Genomic DNA, 19437 nt, shown 5'->3' with positions numbered 1-19437 from the left:
AGCTTCAGGGACCAAGTAACTTTTGAAAATCCGAGCCTTAGTCTATAGATGACACAGGTTTTTTAAACAATGGCTCGGGTTTGAAGGCGCAGTATTTTTCAGGAACTGCTGTTGTTCAGCAATTTGTTTAAAGGGCACTAACAATTCATTTGTCTGTGTTTAGATATCCCCACTGTAACTCTTATGGTGGTTTAAAGATATAAAGCCCAAGTCAAATAAACAAGGAAGGAATGTGCCTTTTTATTATCTTGACAGGGCTTAGTAAGCACCTCCCTTCCAAGATGTTCCTTCCTGTCTTTTCCTAATGGCAACTATATCAGGAAAGAGCTCATTATACTGATTACTCTTCAAGCAACAATAATATATAATTTTCTCACTAATATTTGTATGCAGAGCACTAGCTGCCCAATTAAATAGACAATGCTTCTGACAGTGGGGGAGGGGGTTTACGTCTACTGAATTTGAACTTCTCAGGGACATTAGGGCATGACTGGGTTATATTTCTTTGCTTGGATTGCAAGGAGATAGACTCTACCACTGAGAAATATGGACATATCTAATTGTTCCTTGTGCTGTTTGAAGTAGAGACTGTGCTTTAAAGTGCTGTCTTTTAGCTAAGGCATTAATGTTAAATACTGCAAATTTGTCTCTGGTGTAACTTTGATGAAATAAACACTCGTCTCTGGTTGCCTGCAAAAAACAGTTATTTTGTACAGATAATTTGTCTGGATAATTGAAAAAATGTATTTGTTTACTTCAGATCAGTTTGAAAACTGGTTTTCAATAGAAAATTTGGTTTTCATTTAAATGACATTTTTCATTAACAGTATCTGCTTTCCATAGAAAACTCTGACTTTATTTGAGTATTGGCTTTTCAATTAAATGTAACATTTCAATTCAACAGCGCTGCTGTGGTGTTTCATAAGAGTTGTATTAAGTGGTTCTTAGCCCTTTTGTGTCCTATGACCTCCATGATATCTGCTGGACAGCCTCTCCTTCTATACAGCACATCCAGGAACTTCCACAATGCACCGTAATCCTCAGCAAGAGAGGAGTGGATTGTGCATCATGGGAGATGTAGTTTATCTTGAGAGCCAACCTCACAGAAAAATACAAGACATGAAGCACCTGAATTACAATTCCTGTGAGGCACCATAATGACATTTCCTAATCTTAAGCTTTTGGGGATTGATTTTTTACCTAAAAACAATTCTAGGAAAAAAGTAGATAAAACTGAAATGTTTAATTTTCAGGAAAAATTTTACACAAGGAGGAGGGCAGGCAGAAATAGTTCTGCAGTCAGCTCTTGTTCAAAATATTTGCAATTAGCAAGTTGTGTACATAGTTTATCTATATAGTCCACATGATTTCATTGCTACCCTCAATTTCCCTCCCCTTTTCCTGCCTTCACCCTCCTCTTTGTTATACTCATTGCGTCTTGTTTTAAATTAGATTTGTAAGCTCTTTGGGGCAGTCACTCTGTCCTTTTGTGTGTTTTATAAAATGGGTCTTCTAATCTTCAGATGAGTATTACTGCAATACAAGCACTCAGAATAATTAATAATTCACTGCTTGCACTTAGTATCTCATTGTCTAAAGCAAATTAACTATAAATTAGTAAACATTGACACAGCACTCTGAAACACCACCAGATAAATGAATGCAAATAATTATTATCTTAATTTTAACTCTTAATATTGCAACAAGCTTTCATCCACACTGAAATACCATATTAGGTAGAAATAGTGATTGGAGGTTTAGGGTAGTATTAAAATTTCATCTTCGAATGAGGTTTGCGTGATAAAATGCGATTTGATTGTAGAAATAATCTTCAGGAAAAGATGGGAGACTGTCTAAGCTTTGAATTTTGAAAAGTCAGTTCCCGTAGCTGTGCAGTGTGGCCTTATCGAGACCAGAACAGGAGTGAATTGGCAGTACATTAGAAAGCATGATTAAAAGAGGGAAAGCTGAAACTACTTTCATGTCAGCTATTTTCCTCCACAGGATATTGAGTGATTCCTGTCCTAACCTGACACTGATTGCTTAAAACTTGGTCCAGAAATCCTGTCAAAACTGTTTCCTTAGTTCATTTTGACATGCAGAGGTTGATGTACATTTTGAAATGTTTGGAGTGTGGACTTTAGTGCTGAAGATATTGTCCTGTTGTCACTCAGACCACTGAAAGCAAGAACAGGCCCCTGTGGTTAGTACTTATGATGCATTTACCAAACGCTCATTTAACACTTACTGGTTAATTGCTACAGACTAAGGGGGAAATGCTGAGCGAGAGGGGGCTGCTCTGGGTGGCCTGAGTGTTCTAGCCACTGGGAAATTGGTTGGAAGTCTTGTCTAGAATGAATCACAGCTCTCCTCTTGTAGAATCCCCCTTCTCCTGTTGGAATGGGCACGACCTCCTGACCCCCTCCTCAAGCTGGGAGGCAGGAAGCATAAATTATTCTGGCAAAAGATGGAGGTTGGAGGAGCTTCATTGGATAGAGGAAGCAGGAATAGGAACAGTCTTATTCCTGTGAGGAGGAACAAAAGTAAAATATGCTCAATTCCAGTACCTCCATTCTGAACACATCTGGCCTTTCAGGACATATATACACCTCCCACAAATTCTAAGGGTTGTAGATTAGCTTCAGGGATTTTTTCCAACACCCCCACTCTGTACTTTAAACAGGACCCCATGATTAATGAGATGAGGGTGTCACACAAATAGCTACTACATAAATCATCTCTCCTGATGTTGATTCTGTAGCATAACAACACTATACATGTCAAAACCATTAATTATTTCACTCCTCCTCAAGTCATAAACACCAAGCTGTTTCTCTTTCTCAGAAGATCCATAGCAAAGGTGTGAATTTGTGCCTGGAACGGGGCTTTGGGGAATGAGATTGAGGGGACAAAAATTAAAGACAGCCCCATTGCATTCCAAGTTTGCTTGTGGAATTGGTCTGAAACAATAGAGTGACTTTGAGATCCATTAATTTTGAGATCCCTATTGTTTCAGGCCAATTCCACAAGTCACCTACACAGGGAAGCCTTAGAATTTATCTTCATTTTCAGGTTTGATTCCTAACACAAAGGTACAAATAAAGACATTGGCTGGATAGCCCCCTACATTCCACAGCCTAACGACATGAAAAATTAAACAATGGGCACTTAAGAACAATTTACACCTCTATCAGCTTCATGTAACATGGACACGCTAAGGGTACATCTACATTAGCCCCCTAGTTCGAACTAGGGAGGCTCATGAGGGCGACTGAAATTGCAAATGAAGAACGGGATTTAAATATCCCGCGCTTCATTAGCATGTTCCCGAACTGTTAATTCAAACTAATGGGTTTATCTTGGAATCGCGCTTCTCTGCCGCATGTAGACGCGGGCAGTTATACCAGGCTAGTCAGTTTCCAAAATGGCGACCAGCCGGGAACATGCTAATGAAGCGCAGGATATTTAAATCCCACGCTTTATTTGAAATTTTGGTTGCCCTCATTAACCTCCCTAGTTCGAACTAGGAGGCTAGTGTAGACGTATCCTAATTGACTATTTCTTTTCCCTTTTTTTTCCTTCTTCCACCTCCCCCCATCCCTTATCTATTTAGAAACTGGACCTTCAATAACTCCATTCATCTGAAGAAATGGGCTGGGCCCATGAAAGCTCATGATACCTTCTACTTATTTTGTTAGTCTTTAAGGTGCTGCAAGATCAATCATTTTTTAAAGTTTTTTCCAATTACAGACTAACTCTGCTACCCCCCTGTAGCTTTTGAAGAAACCAGCTTGTTTGGCAACACAATTCAGGAAACTTGAGTTCTGTTCTTGTTTCTACAACAGACTCAGTTGTGGTTTTCAGGCAACATGCTTGAGGCCTCTGATTTTTGGGTGCTTCAGTTGTCGGGAAGCCCAACTTCAAACAATTTAGGCCTGTTTTTCAAAAAATGATGAGCACCCAGAATTCCAAATGCAGGTCACGGCAACAGAAACATTTGGAGAAATGAAGCCCAAAATGTCTTAAGTTGAGTATCTGGAATTTAGACAACCAAATTCAGAGATCTTTTGAAAGTATGGGTTTTCATCTCTACGTGCCTCAATTTTTCCAGCTATGAAAATTAAGGTTAATGATGTTTATTAAATGCTTTAAGATCTAAGAACAAAAAACACCATGTAAAAAAACAAGAAGTCCTGAGGCACAACAAATGTATTAGGTCATGAGCTTTTGTGGGTAAAACCAACTTCATCAGATGAGTTGGAGAGGAAATTACAGAATTTGGCATATACATGGAAACAAAAAAAGTTACCTTTCAATTGTAGGACCGGTGTTAATGAAGCTAAGTAAGTCAGGGTGGATGTGCCTCAGTCACGGTATTTGGTATGGAAATGCAAATATCAAAGGTGGAGAAATTGCCTTTGTAGTGTATTGACCACTTAAGATCTTTATTAAGCCTACATTGATTGTAAATGAGCTTCAGTTCAGCTGTCTCCCTCTGTAACTGGGTGATACAATTCCTTTGTTGAAGGATGGCTACTTTTAAATCCATTATTTAAATCTATTATCCATTTTACAGTTGCAGACTAACACAGCGACTCTTCTGAGACTATATAAAATGAATGCTAAGCATTATTTATACTCATTATTATTACAGTAGTTATATTTGTTGTTTTCTCAAATTTATTCTGATGATATTGAATAAGAGGATGCTTATCTTAATGTGTGTTGCATATTATCAGGGTGTGTTTTTCTGACCTATGGAGTACTTTTTAATAGTATATCTGAAAAATAAAAATCAATAGCTATGTCCTTAAAACAGAAAATGTGGACCTGTGAAAGAACTGAATCTGCACAATTTCAGGCTTGTGGTTGGCCTTCATTCTGAGCCTTCTGTTGCATATTTTAAGAACCAATTATTCAACCTGGAAGTCAATAGGAGTATTGCTGTTGACTTCAGTGGAAGCAGGATGGAGCTCTTTATCCTGAAGAAGGGAAACTTTGTTAAAACACAGGCTTTGTGATGGAATGATCTTTGTTGAGCTTGAAGTCACATGTGACCTGACATGCAGTTTTGACACAGTAGACAATAAGCACCACCTATCGTGGGTAGCATAGCTTTAATCATCTGTAGGTAAGAAAGCAGGATTGTCTCTCAGGCATGTAGGCTAGATGGCCATGAATGTTTCAGACTGTATTATGGAGAAGTGGTACAAATTTGAGGCACCTGTGTCCTAATGATAATAATGTTATGATTCTGAGTGCAAAAGGAAGCATATCTAAATGACATTCAAAATCATTATCTTACCTCTTACCATTTGTCCAAGACTGAAAGAAAATGGTGGCCAATTGGGCACTTTCCAGAGATCCCTTATACCTCACCAAGTATCTACTTTGCCACTCTGAGAAAAAAAACCCCACTGTGAACAGATTTTTCAGAAATGCTGAGTTCCCATAACTCCAGGTGAAGTCAATAGGGGTACATCTAGACTACATGGCTCTGTCGACGGAGCCATGTAGATTTGTTTGTTCGGCAAAGGGAAATGAAGCCGCGATTAAAATAATCGCAGCTTCATTTAAATTTAAATGGCTGCCCCGCTCTGCCGATCAGCTGTTTGTCGACAGACCGGGGCAGTCTGGATGCTCCCCTGTCGACATGAAAGCCCTTTTTCGACCTCCCCGGTAAACCTTATCCTACGAGGCATAACAGGGAGGTCGATAAAGGGCTTTCAGGTCGGCGCGGGAGCGTCCAGACTAGCGCGCTGAGCCAACAAACAGCTGATCAGCTGTTTGTTGGCTCAGCGTGGCAGCCATTTAAATTTAAATGAAGCCGCAATTATTTAAATTGCGGCTTCATTTCCCTCTGCTGATCAGCCTATTCTACATGGCTCCATCGACGGAGCCATGTAGTTTAGACACACCCTGGGAGCAGAAAATCAAACCCTATTTTTATTCTATTTTTGCACCAAATGTGGAATTTAGTTGTCACCACCAAAACTCTTTTTAAAAAAAAAAAGTTTTTTGCTTGTCCTTCCCTCCCCGTTAGGTATCACATCAGCTATGCAAACATATTTATCTTAGCAATGTCTTCATCTTTGGAAAGCAAAATCTACTATATATTTGAGAAAGTTTGTGCATCAGTCTGTCTCCCTTTCTGTCAATCTGTGAGTGTGTCTGTTCAAGAACACCTCCTAAACGGTAAGACCTAGGATCACCAAATTTGGTATGCAGCTTCCTCTTATGAAAACTTAAAGCAAGGTCAGGGTTTGGTTGTGCTGGGACATTTGGGATTTGCATTAAATGCAATTGTTTCTCATCAAACGGAAAGGGAGAGCTGTGACAGCAGCTCAGACATGACCGGGGGTGCAGCAAACACAGGAAACAGTTATACTCATGAATGACCACGGGGGGGGGGGGGGGGGGAGGGAGCAAGCAAGTGCACGCCCAGAACCCCAAGAGTCCACAAAGCACCTGCCAGCTGGACAGCCTGGCCCCCATCAACTTGTCCTGGTCCAGGGCAGCAGCCACTGGCTGGGCAGCCCAGCCCCTGCTGATCCCAGGAAACAATTCCCCCACCACCTGACCTGAGCCCCTCATCCCTCTCCTGTGAGTCCCCTCACACCTTCCCACCCCCTGCCCTGACTCCTGCACACATACCCGTATTCCAGCCCCTTGTTCTGAGCACTCCACATTCCCAAACCCCTGCCCTGACTCCTACACTCCCCCACCTCCAGCCCCCTACCCTGAAGTACCCAAACAATACTAGGTAAATCTCCTAGTCTTCTATATTTTCTCAGTTGTCCTCTTTATAAAGCTACAATGTGTAATACTGAAATGGAAAAATAGTTTAAAAGTACTTTTTACAAGTACTTTCTTAGTCTGACATTAAAAATCAAATTTTAGGCTGACCAGTAATACTTGAACATAAAATTCCACGGATCTGATTCCACTCTCTTGTGTGCGCAGGTTTTACAGTGGTAGAACTCAATGTAATTTAACACAGTTCCTTCTGATTTATGCCAGTCTGAGAAGAGAGATATATAGTAGCCCAATGTCTGTGACTCTGTAACACCGAAACACTGGCTGTTCCCTCTAGGCGGTGCTGTTGCTTTCCGCCATGGCACTCGGCTGACTTCTGTGCTGCTCAGCCAGGCCCATGCGTGGGAGCAAGCAGCCGTTTGGGGTCCGCACTCCCCATGCAGCATGTGTTTGCTCCCGTGCCGCGGCCCGGCTAAGCGGCGCAGAAGTCAGCTGAGCGCCACGGTGGGAGGCAACAGTGCCACCCAGAGGGAACAGCCGGGGGCGGGGCCTGGACAAGCATGCATCTCTTATGTCAGGAAAGGGTGCCGGATTCAAAAGGAGGAAAGCAGAGTGGATGCGGAGAAGACAGAGAGGAGAACGGAGAAGGCAGAGAGGAGGCAGAGGACAGAGAGAGAGAGAGTGAGAGAGACACAACAGGAGGAGGAGGAGAAGAGAAACAGAGTGAGAGGTGGGAGGGGGAGAAGAAAAAGAGAGAGAGAGGAGAGAGAGGCAGGATGCGGGCAAGAGCTGAGAGAGAGAGAGAGGGCGAGGCAGTAGGAGGAGGAGAAGAGAGAGAGAAGCCGTTTGCGCCATTTGCTCCCACATGGCGGCCAGCCTGAACACCGCAGAAGTCAGCCGAGCACCACAGCGGGAGGTGAAAGGGAGTGGGGCAGTGATGTACATGCCCAGGGGGCAGGGCCTGGATGAGCGTGCATCCCCAACGGTGACAGAGGAGAGTGGAGAGAGAGTGAGAGGCAGGATGAGGAAGAGAAGAGAAAGGGAGAGTGAGAGGCAGGAGGGGGAGGAGAAGAGAAAGAGAGACGGAGAGAGAGGCAGAAGGCAGAGGAGAGCTGAGAGAGGGTATGTCTAGACTACATGCCTCTGTCACCAGAGGCATGTAGATTAGGCTACCAGGCATAGGAAAATGAAGCAGCTATTTAAATAATCGCCGCTTCATTTAAATTTACATGGCTGCCGTGCTGAGCCAATCAGTTGTTTGTCGGCTCAGCACGGTAGTCTGGACGCGCGGGTGTCAACATCAGAGGCATTTGTCGACCACCCAGGTAAACCTCATCCCAGGAGGCATACCTGGGTGGTCAACAAATGCCTTTGATGTCGACACCCACGCGTCCAGACTACTGTGCTGAGCCGACAAACAGCTGATCGGCTCAACGCAGCAGCCATGTAAATTTAAATGAAGCGGCGATTATTTAAATAGCTGCTTCATTTTCCTATGCCTGGTAGCCTAATCTACATGCCTCTGGTGACAGAGGCATGTAGTCTAGACATACCCAGAGAGAAAAGGAGGCGGAGGGGGGGGGGAGAGAGAGAGAGACGGAGAGAGAGACCGGAGGCTCAGGAGAGAAGACCGATGTGGAGGAGAGTCCTGAAAATCCTGTCTTACGGAGGGCTAATTGGCTAGTCTAATAATAGTTGTCATGCAGTCTCAAGTGCCTCGTGATAGTGAGTACCAACCTCAGGGCAGACTGTCAAAAAAGCGGAGCAGATCTCCCACCCCCCAAATGCTACGATTAGATTTCACCAACCTGTAACAAACGTGAGTTTCTAAAGCAGTATAACAGTCCTGCTATGGGGGTCACAGGTAGTCCCCATGCAAGCAAGCTGGTCTTAGTGATAATGGTCTTAGGCCAAAGATCACAAAATATTAGGTTGTTCTCACTCCCAAAAGCCAGTCACTTACCCCAGGTCAATTTGTATCTCAAATCTTGCTCCAAAGACTACTCTTGTGAACAATATTCTAGTTTACTCTAGCAAACTAACTAAGGATTTATTAACTAAGATACAGAAATGGGAGAGTTATTTACAGGTTAAAGGAGGCAACCTATATACATGAATGAGCTACAGTCTGTGATTCCAAAAGGTGATAGGGTCGTAATAAACTGTCAGCACTGAATGTCTCTTAGGGGTTAACCCAAGCTGACCCTGGGAATCTCTGCTTTTGTTTCCTTACTCAAGCCCTGTGAGAGTCCAAACAGCAAAGAAATGAAAAATTTTCATGTCAGCTATCTTTATTTCCCTTTTCCAGAATTCAGCCTGATAGGATGATCTTTCTTGCACGTAGCACCTTCATGGGGTGTGAGAGACCCATTAATCCTGACTTTTTATCGGGATGTTTCACAATATCCCATTTAGTTTTGATAATCCTTCTTGATGGGCAGGGAAAGCACTTTTCCTGCCTGGGTTCATAAGTTCAGAGCAGCAATCTTTACAGTTATAAAGCAAAAACTTACATATGATCTTAAAAGGATACAGGCACTATAAGTAAGAGTAATGCAACCAGCAACTTACAAGCATTTGATAGAATAAAAACAGTAAACACATCCTTACAAGTGTAACACCTTTTGACATACAGGTTAGCTGGTCTGGTTTCCAACTATGATTTTGTCAGTGCTCAGCTGACACTTACATCTTGGCAAGAACTATCCCTGGGCCTACCAACATCACATGAATAATACTAATAGTTTGAATGAGTAGAAATAAACGTTAAATGTGGAACGGCTATTGCAGTTCTTTTTTTCTCCTGTCCCTGCAATAAAATCCATTGAAAATAGTATTGTTGAGTTTGCATTGCTATGTATGTGCTCTTAGAACTCAAATCAGGCTCCCTTCTCCGCTCACAAATGTCAGTGCTCTTCTAGCTAATTAATGTCTTCCTTCCACCTGCACAGTTCAACAACTACCCCTCAGCAAAAGAGAAACTCAGCGAAAGAATTGGGCACTGAGAGCACAAAGGAAGCAACTCCCTTGTCTGAAATTCCAAGGTCACACAGGACAATGACTTTTTGAGGGCAGCAACCAGCCTCAGCTGATTCCCAACCTATTAAAGAGAATGAAAAGTGGAGGACTGGAACGCTGGGTGTTGCCTTTTTAAAGAGGGCTGAATAAACACTGGCGAGTGTATTTAAAGAAATTACCAAGTTTAAATAAACAATTGGGAAAACTTGTTGGGTAACTGGATTTACATAATCACAAATGGTGGATTAATTTTAGGGTATGGATAGACCTGGAAACGACCTAGATATGATTTATAGCCTTTGCTAACCTGAGGGGCCATTGAGATGGACAGGTGGAGCTTCCTTTCGGGGCTTTTCAAGCAAACATTGCATTAATCATTTTTTTCCACCATAGTTCTTGTCAAAATTTGTTCTAGATAAGTAATTTCTTACAAGATACTAACATGGATTGACTCAGTGGCTCTACAGTCATTTCACCATCTCTCTTCCCATAATATCCATCATTGTTGAGGTCAGGATAGGTGCTTTGCTGAAGCACCTTTGTTATAAGCAGAGAGAAGCCTGGTACGGTGTTTTGAGCCCAACTACTTCCACAGGACTAACCTCCTGGTATAATTTACTTCATACTTGATACCAAGATGCCTGTCACATATCCAAGGAATTAGACCCAAACTTACTTGCAGTGAATCTGTACATGCTAATGTGCTGTATATTTAAAATTCTATCAGTTCCTCATGTAATGATAATTCACGTTGAACGAAAATCTCAGGAGAATTGCAAGAGGAGTGAGTGATTTTGACCACAGAAGACCTCTATGTTTGGCCCATATCATATTATAGATAAATGGAATGTTAGTCTTATTCACTAGAACTGAATGGTCCATACTTATTCAGTAGCGATAGAAAGATTTGCAGAACTGTTTCATTCTTGCTAGGATTAAGATATATTTATACACATTCTAGGCTGTGGGACTGCTGAAATGGTGGGAGTGTGGTGGTGATGTACCCCAAGAGCCAATCAGGATGAATTGTGTTTCAGAAAGCCTCTATGACTTCCAGAATTCTCTAAGTCACTGGACTAAGCCACTGGTCTTACCTATTATTGTAATTTCTGTTGTCTTGATCTAAAACCCACTAAAGTCTATTGAAAGACTTCCAGGAGTTTCAGTCTCCTGTGGATCAGGCCCTGCAGTCATTCTTATGCTACCCTTTCTATTTGTTGGCCTTGCGCTGCCAGCCTCATGCAGTCTCTGCATTCACATGAGCTCAGTGGCTAGTCTTCTGTTCCCTGATGTGAGGGTTCAAGATAAGGAAGCCTCCTCTATCCCTGGACCATTTATAGACCCACCCTTTGCAAATTCAATGCAGGACAATGTAGCACTTTAAAGACTAACAAGATGATTTATTAGATGATGAGCTTTCATGGGCCAGACCCACTTCCTCAGATCAAATAGTGGAAGAAAATAGTCACAACCATATATACCAAAGGATACAATTAAAAAAATGAACACATATGAAAAGGACAAATCACATTTTAGAACAGGAGGGGGATGCGGGGGGGGGAAGGAAGGAAGGTAAGTGTCTGTGAATTGATGGTATTAGAGGTGGGGAGAGTGGGACGTCTGTGAGCTAATGGTATTAGAGGTGATAATTGGGGAAGCTATCTTGGTAATGGGTAAGATAGTTTGCGTATTTGTTCATTCCTTCCCGGAGAGTGTCGAATTTTAACATGAATGACAGTTCAGAGGATTCCCTTTCAAGATAACTTCCCCAATTATCACCTCTAATACCATTAGCTCACAGACGTCCCACTCTCCCCACCTCTAATACCATCAATTCACAGACACTTACCTTCCTTCCTTCCCCCCTCTCCCCCCCGCATCTCCCTCCTGTTCTGAAATGTGATTTGTCCTTTTCATATGTGTTCATTTTTTTAATTGTATCCTTTGGTATATATGGTTGTGACTATTTTCTTCCACTATTTGATCTGAGGAAGTGGGTCTGGCCCACGAAAGCTCATCATCTAATAAACCATCTTGTTAGTCTTTGAAGTGCTACATTGTCCTGCATTTTGCTTCAGCTACCCCAGACTAACACGGCTACATTTCTATCCCTTTGAAATTTGAATCTTATTCTGATTCTATTTTGATATAGCTTTTCAAAATAGCTTATTTTGAAATTTGGCACATTTACACAGCACCAAATTTTGAAATACACACTATTTTGAGACATCCCTTAACTCTCGTAGAATGAGGGTTACAGGGATGTCAAAACAGTGCACCCATTGTTTCGAAAAGTATTTCAAAATAATGGGCAGCTTGTTAAGATGCAAGGCAGCTATTTCGGGATACCGGAGGTATCCCAAAATAGCTACGAAGTGTAGACGTATCCTGAGAACAATCACAGTCTAGCCTGATGTATAGTGTAATAAGTAAGCCCATGTGTTGCATATTTGTTTGACAAGTTAATCAATTCTCTAAGGTAAGCATAATACTTACCTCATTTATTAAATCTCCGATCTCATTTCTTCAAAGTATAGGTTCAGATTACTGTTTTAATGAAAGTATTGTCCTTTAAAGAAATTGTCTGCCTTATTGTGCATCTTCTATGGTACTCTTTAAAAAGAAACGAGGAGTCCTGTGGCACCTTATAGACTAACTGAAGTGTAGGAGCATAAGCTTTCGTGGGCAAAGTTCCTCGCACCCCAGAGCCCTGGGGGCCAGGCGAGTGGGCAAAGTACCCCTTTGATACTTTAAAAAGAAAAGCTTTCTTGACTAGCTACTAACAACTTCTATCTTTGCTCTACTATATAACTTTACTAGAAAGTTTACCCACCATTTCATGGGTCTTTAATTCAATTAATTTTGGTTGTTGTTTTTTTTTTCATTTAAATCTTTATCCTGGGTTGCGGCTGAAGATGAAGGGTTGGGGCTGAAGATAAGGGGTTCAGTATTCAGGTTGCCTAGGGAGAGAGGACAGCGCCAGCCCACTCTCATCCTAGCAGCTTGGAACCGGGTGAAAAGCATCTCTGCATGGCCACTGCAGCTCCAGCAGGCACAGTGAGAGAGGGGTACAAGTCTCCCAAGTGGGGCAGGTCCAGGTTCATCTCCCCACTCCACTCTCCAGCTAGATTGAGGAATGGAGCAAACTGCATTTTCCCCTCACTCCCTGAGGAAGGGGAACAGTCAGCAATGTTCCTATATGAATGGGGGGGAGCTTCAGCCCTCCCTCAAAGGATGCCTGGGGGTGGGAAGCTTGGAGCTGGGGCAGTTCCAGACAGCGGGAAGGGGTAGTGTGCCCCCTGCAGGCCCTTCTCACCTGCCTGGTGATCTGGTTCATTTTCTGTATACTTTTATGAACCCCCATATGAATCGGAGGGAAGTTTCAGACACTCCCCTCCATCCCCCCCCCCCCCACACACACAGACCCTTACCTTGTTTTAAGTTATGATAAGAGGAAGCTGTACACTGAATTTGGTGGTCCTAGCTCTTACCATTTAGGAGGAATTGTGTTTATGCATCCCCATGTGAATGGGGGTGAGGAGCTTAAGCCCCCTTGCCACCTGCACAACCAGACCCTTCCCTGCTTTAAGATATGATAAGAGGAAGCTGTATAGCAAATTTGGTGGTCCTAGCTCTTACCGTTTGGGAGACGTTCTTGAACAAACTAACTCACAAACACACACACGCACACTATCAACTATATATTAAAAGTGAGTTAAGTTAGGACTTAAAAATATAATTCTCACTTCATAGTAAGTAATTTAGTTCTCAACACCAATTTTCTTGAAAGAGCCCCTGAAATGGAAAAAGCTATAAATTCAAAGTTATAATTAGATCAGGCATATTTCTTTTTGTTAAAAAGGAAGTAGCTCTTTTGCCAAGGCTGCCAGATATAACAATGTAAAAGCCAAAGAAAATATTCACATTTTAGCTACACCTTGTTACAAAACAATATGAATATTTTTTACCCACAAAAATCAGTAGGGTCTTTCAGAAGGCTATAATTGGGCCCAATTTGGTACATTTTTTTCTCAGCCAAGAACAGTACAGGCAAGCAGGCTCATTGCCACCTTCTTTTTGTGCTTTTGATTTCCAGATTGATTTAAGAGGTTATTTTTTGGCCTATAACCATGAAATAGCTGGAATCCATCTGTCTAATAGGCTATAGCTACATAGCAGCGTTATTTCAGAATAACTGATGTTATTCCAAAATAACATAGTCCGCGTGTACACTACAATCAGTTATTTTGACATGTCAAAATAATGGTGAGCTAGAGAACTTCTGACTCCAACTCCTGTAACCCTCACTGTACAAGGAGGAAAGGAAGTTGAAGGAAGAGTGTTAGACAGCAGCAAAAGCCAAATTAGACAAATTAGGAATTGATGTAGCTCAAGTTGCGTAGCTTATTTCGGCTTTAGCCCTGCTTTGTAGACGTGCTCTCTCCCCCATGTTATCCCATCATTGTTGAGGTCAGGATAGGTTCCTTGCTGAAGCCCCTGTGCTATAAGCAGGGAAGAGCCTGCTAAAGTGTTCTGAACTCATTTCTTCCACAGGACAATAGCAGCTTGGGTTTGTCGACCTGCAGGGTACGCTGCAAGGCCAACCTTTTCTCCCTAGCTGGTGAGGAAATGGGTGTTGGGTACGTCTGGTTATGGAACGCAGGAGTGCGAGTGGGGTCAGCTATTGTTCGTCTTTTCTGATGTTGCTGTGTATTTGAATTGATTGGGGTTACTGACAGATCTGTTTAGTTTAGTGTATCTTTTTAAGATTGTCGTTAGCACCCATTGCACTGGATTACTGCTATTACGTTCTAGATTAGTCTAAATAAATAGAATAGCTTGACTGAGTGGAATCAACGTTACTGCACATTCACAGAATGGCTAATTAAGCCTTCGCCATACTCTCTACTTGCAAGTAAAAAGGGATGCTGGATTCCATGTCCCTTCTCTCACCCTTCCTTCTATCTCATTTTTTACACAGCAGGCACAGTGCCTCTGAGTGGGAGGAGTAACATTAAAATGCTCATTCACAGACCCTAGCAAAAAAGTGTCCCAGGTACAAAATTAATAAAAGATATTTCACAGTCTCACAGTAAACCCACCTCAGGGGGCTTGTGGGCAGTGAACGCTGCCAGCACTGCATCTGATTGAGGCTGCTCTATTTCCTAGTTAGCAGTGCCCCTCACGAGATATTGCAGCACTGCAAATTGTAATCCTGTGCCCATGGCTGAATGCATGTGATCTCATTTACTGACGGCCCAGACTGTGGCAGGCTGTGTCCAGACTGGCAAGTTTTTCCGCAAAAGCAGCTGTCTACAATGGCCGCTTGAATTTCCGCAAGAACACTGACGAACTCATGTAAGAAATCAGTGCTTCTTGTGGAAATACTATGTTGCTCCCGTTCGGGCAAAAGTCCTTTTGCGCAAAAGGGCCAGTGAAGACAGCTCAGATTTGTTTTGTGCAAAAAAGCCCCGATCGTGAAAATGGCGATCGGGGCTTTTTTTGCAGAAAAGCGCGTCTAGATTGGCCACGGATGCTTTTGCGCAAAAGTGCTTTTGTGGAAAAGCGTCCGTGCAAATCTAGACGCTTTTTTCTGCAAATGCTTTTAACAGAAAACTTTTCCGTTAAAAGCATTTGTGGAAAATCATGCCAGTCTAGACGCAGCCTGGCAGTTTTGGGAATAGTCACAGGAGGGAAGTAAGTGTCAAATGTCAATGGTTCCACCTTTCCAGACTATTCCTTTCAGGAGTCTGAAGCCATCTCCCAGAGCTCAGGCTCAAGCCCCAACACCGAGGACCGATGCATGTAAGTTAGCTTTATGAGGGATCCTGAGCAGCTGCCCTTCTTGCCACTCCCTAAAGCAGGCTCTGGGGCGACCCCCAGGTTGGGAAGTGCTGATCTAGATTATTTGACATACCCCCTTCAAGGGCTCAGTGTACTTCATGGTTGAGAACCACTAATCTGTACTGCCAGGGTTGTGTGGAACATCCCTTTAGATTGTTAATGGTGTGTTCAGTAATATAGTTTTAATAAAATCAAATGTTGCTGTGGCTGCAGGTAGTAATGTATCCATATTCACCTGTGTCCTAATCCCAGTGTCTGCTCTGAGGAGTAGGATAGGCCACTGCCTCGGAAATCGTACTTCTTTGCTGCAGGTCAGTTGCTCTATATCTGAGCTATAATGCTCTGTTGATGGGGTCTCTAGTTTATCGAAGGAACATGGGGCAAGCGGCAAGAAATTACCACATCTACCTGTAACTGCCTCCATTCAGGAATTGCTAGCCACTCCTATCTGTGATGAGCTTCTCCTACTCTCTAGTCCACAGCTGCTTACTTTCCAATAACATTAGGTTCTGCAAAGGTTTGGCAATGGGTGTCTTGGCTGATACAAGCACATGTTGTATGCCATCCGTGTGGCTTTACTAATCTAGCAAGCTCCATCATTTTCCTCTGAGCAAGAGTTCTGGAAATGTCATTTCCCAGATAGATTCTTATCTTTCTCCCACTCCTGAGGGCCTTATCAAGTAAAGCAGCCTAGCCCATCCCAAAAGGCAGCCAGATAGCTACCATCAGCTGAGCTCTGATTTACCTCTACAACCGTCTCTGACTGGGGCCTGTGTTCAAAATTATTGCTATAAGCCACCCATCAGATACATTTGTGTACGGAAAGTCTTATCTTGAGCATCATTGATTCCAGCAAAGATTTTCTTTCTTTGATAAATACATATTTTTTAAATGACAGCCAGGCAATCAAAGTCATTTCTATTCATATAAAATGACAGGGGATAAACAGTGTCCTAAATAAATAAATTAAATAAATAATTCACATTATTGAAAGGATCCCCTGGCAATGAAATAAGAGAGGGGGAGACAGCAACATCTTTTACCAACCAAAGTGCTGCCATGTGGAATTAGGGTTAACCTAAGCATTACCCAGAGCATTGCCAGATGATCTGGGGAAGTGATTATTCCTCTCTATTTAGCACTGGTGAAGCCACATCTGGAGTATTGCATTCAATTCTGGACCCACTGTTACAGAAACAATGTGGACGTATTAGAGAAAGTCCAGAGGAGGGTAACAAAAATGAGTAGGGGGCTGGAGCATATGACCTAAGAGGAGAGGCTGAGGGATTTGGACTTATTTAGTCAACAGAAGAGGGAGGGGGATTTGATAGCAGCCTTTAACTACCCGAGGGGGACGGGTTCCAAAGAGAATGGAGAGAAGCTGTTCTCAGTGGTGACAGGTGACAGAATGATGAGCTATACTCTCAAGTTACAGTGGGGGAGGTCTAGGTTGAATATTAGAAAAACTATTTCACTAGCAGGGTGGTGAAGCACTGGAATGGGTTCCCTACGGAGGTGGTGGAATCTCCATCCCTAGAGGTTTTTAAGACCCGGCTAGACAAAGCCCTGCCTTCACTGCATGAAGTTTATCATTCTGGGTTAGAAATTATATGTCATTCTATGATAGAAGGGGATCATGGCAGAGGCAATGCATGGGGGTGGGGGAGCATAAGGAGGTTACATGCGGCTTCTCTTGTATTGAGCATGCTCACATAGACTGGCCGTGCTCAATAACTCTCAATAACTGTTGCCCTCACTCTAACTCCCCTGCCCACTACTGGAAGGCATGACTCTGGACCACAACGAAGGTGTGTGCTTAGGCAGATTCACTCAGTTGTACTATACCCAAAGAACTAACACCACCAACTGTACAGAGGTTTGCATATACTGGTTCAAGTTGGATTCTCCCAGGACCTGTACACAAAGCAAGGACTTTTGCTTAAATAGCCCAATTTAAAGCTAAGAGCCTTTATTAGGATCCAGCAAATGGACCCTCCCGGAGGAGGTTTTGGGAGACTTGATCTAGTCAGTATTCTTGTTTTGAATAAAAGGAGTGATGAACTGGTAACCCCAGGAAACTCCTGGGTGGGTTTAAAAGACTGTTCAGCAGCCAGAACCTTTGTTGGTGTCGGGGGCACATCGACACAGCAGGGCTAAAGATTAAATAAGCTATGCAACTTGAGCTATGTCAAATTGTGCAGCTGAAGTCAAAATAGCTTATTTCAGCTTTTGGTGCTGTCTACACAGCAGGAAGCCTGAGGTAGAGCACTCTTCCTCCAACTTCCCTTACTCCTCATACAATGAGAGTTACAGCAGTTGGAGTAAGAAGTCCTCCAGCTCGACATTATTTCGACATTCTGCTGAAATATCTGCTTGTAGTGTAGAAGTGGATTTTGTTATTTTGGAATAATGTCAGTTTTTCCAAAATAATGCTGCTGTGTAAACATAGCTGGGGTGACTTCTGGCAAGCTTATTAGTATGTGCTTAGATTCCTTTGTTTTAATATGTGTTCTCTATAATACATTTTCCTTAAATATAACTGTTCCTGCTTAGAATGAGCTGGTAGTAACTTTTAACTTTCCCATTATACTATTTACCATGTGTGAGGAGAAAAAGAAAAGCAAGACCGCTTAGGCCATCTGACTTAGCTGGGAGATTCACAATGCATGCAAAAAGCTGTTTAGCCTGGAAATAGCTCTGCTATCTGAGTATCTCCAACCAAAAAAAAGATAATGGCTAGGCAACTGGGAGCCTAGAGAGGGTGCTCTTGCTGGACAATAGTGGGGAGATACCGGGACAGTTACCCTGAAGTGTGATACTACTTTCTTCATATTTTTCAAAATTAAATCTGTCATGAAATAAAGCTTTCCTTTGAAGCAGAAAACATGATTTGATGTCCTTCAAGTGAAGCATTCTTTTTATCTGTGCACAATCCTCCTTAAGTCCGCTGATAATTTCTTTGCCTCTGATTGACTTCATTTATTATGGTTTGTATCCCTTCTGATTTGGAACTGTGTTCCTATTATTTTTGCATCTACTACATTTACACTGTTTTTTTGTCTGCTTCATCTGTGCTTTACATTAAAGACATCTTTCACATCTGAGGAGATTGTTAAAGTCTACTCTATTTGATTTCCATGAGCTGTAAATGAGGTTACTCTTACATCATTTAGGTAACTATTACTTTTTTTTTCATATGTGGAGCATCCACTCTTAAGGAGATCACTAACTGGTTGCTTTTAGCATTTCCTATTCATGAGGATTTAATGGACAATATACAATAGTTTATATTCTAGATGTAGGCAGTTTTACACACACACATGCTTTCAGAACTTGCCATCAAACTTATTTATTGTGGTACAGATTTATTAAAACACTAAAGGATACATGACAGCATTCAAAGAACCCCTAACTACCGTATTTGGTGGAAAAGTATTTAGAGGAATTGGTAATGGATTCAGAGAATTTCATCTGGAGGTCATGAGCTCAGATGTAGCTAATTAACCCTTGATGTGTGAAGCCAGTCTAAAGTTTCTACCTTTACAGCAAAAAATTTGAGACATTTTTCTAGATATTTCGATTAAGAGAGCTTTCTATTTGAGCGAGCATGCTAACTCAAGTCAGCATATTACAGTAAAAGTTAATGTCAGAGGGATTTTACGTTGATATCCACAGCAGATAAGGCTCCAATATTCAATTCCTTGCATAGTAATCTTCTTCTCTGCAGATGTGTAATATAACATTGAATAGTTAGTTTCTTCAAAATAGGTTAAAAATTATCTATTTTTCCAACCTGTCACTTGTTTTTCTGTTTTCTCT

General features: G+C 42.2%; 1 protein-coding gene across 3 annotated transcripts in view; it reads left to right on the top strand.

Moving 5' to 3' along the window:
* PTPRR (protein tyrosine phosphatase receptor type R) overlaps nt 1–19437 on the top strand; it is a 222929-nt gene that overhangs the window by 160956 nt on the left and 42536 nt on the right. The window lies entirely within an intron of this gene.

Source organism: Pelodiscus sinensis, chromosome 1 (assembly GCF_052426305.1).
Source record: "Pelodiscus sinensis isolate ZL-2025 chromosome 1, ASM5242630v1, whole genome shotgun sequence".
Classification (NCBI taxonomy): Eukaryota; Metazoa; Chordata; order Testudines; family Trionychidae; genus Pelodiscus; species Pelodiscus sinensis.
The sequence above is the reverse complement of the archived record's forward strand: the minus strand, read 5'-3'. Positions and strand labels throughout refer to the sequence as shown.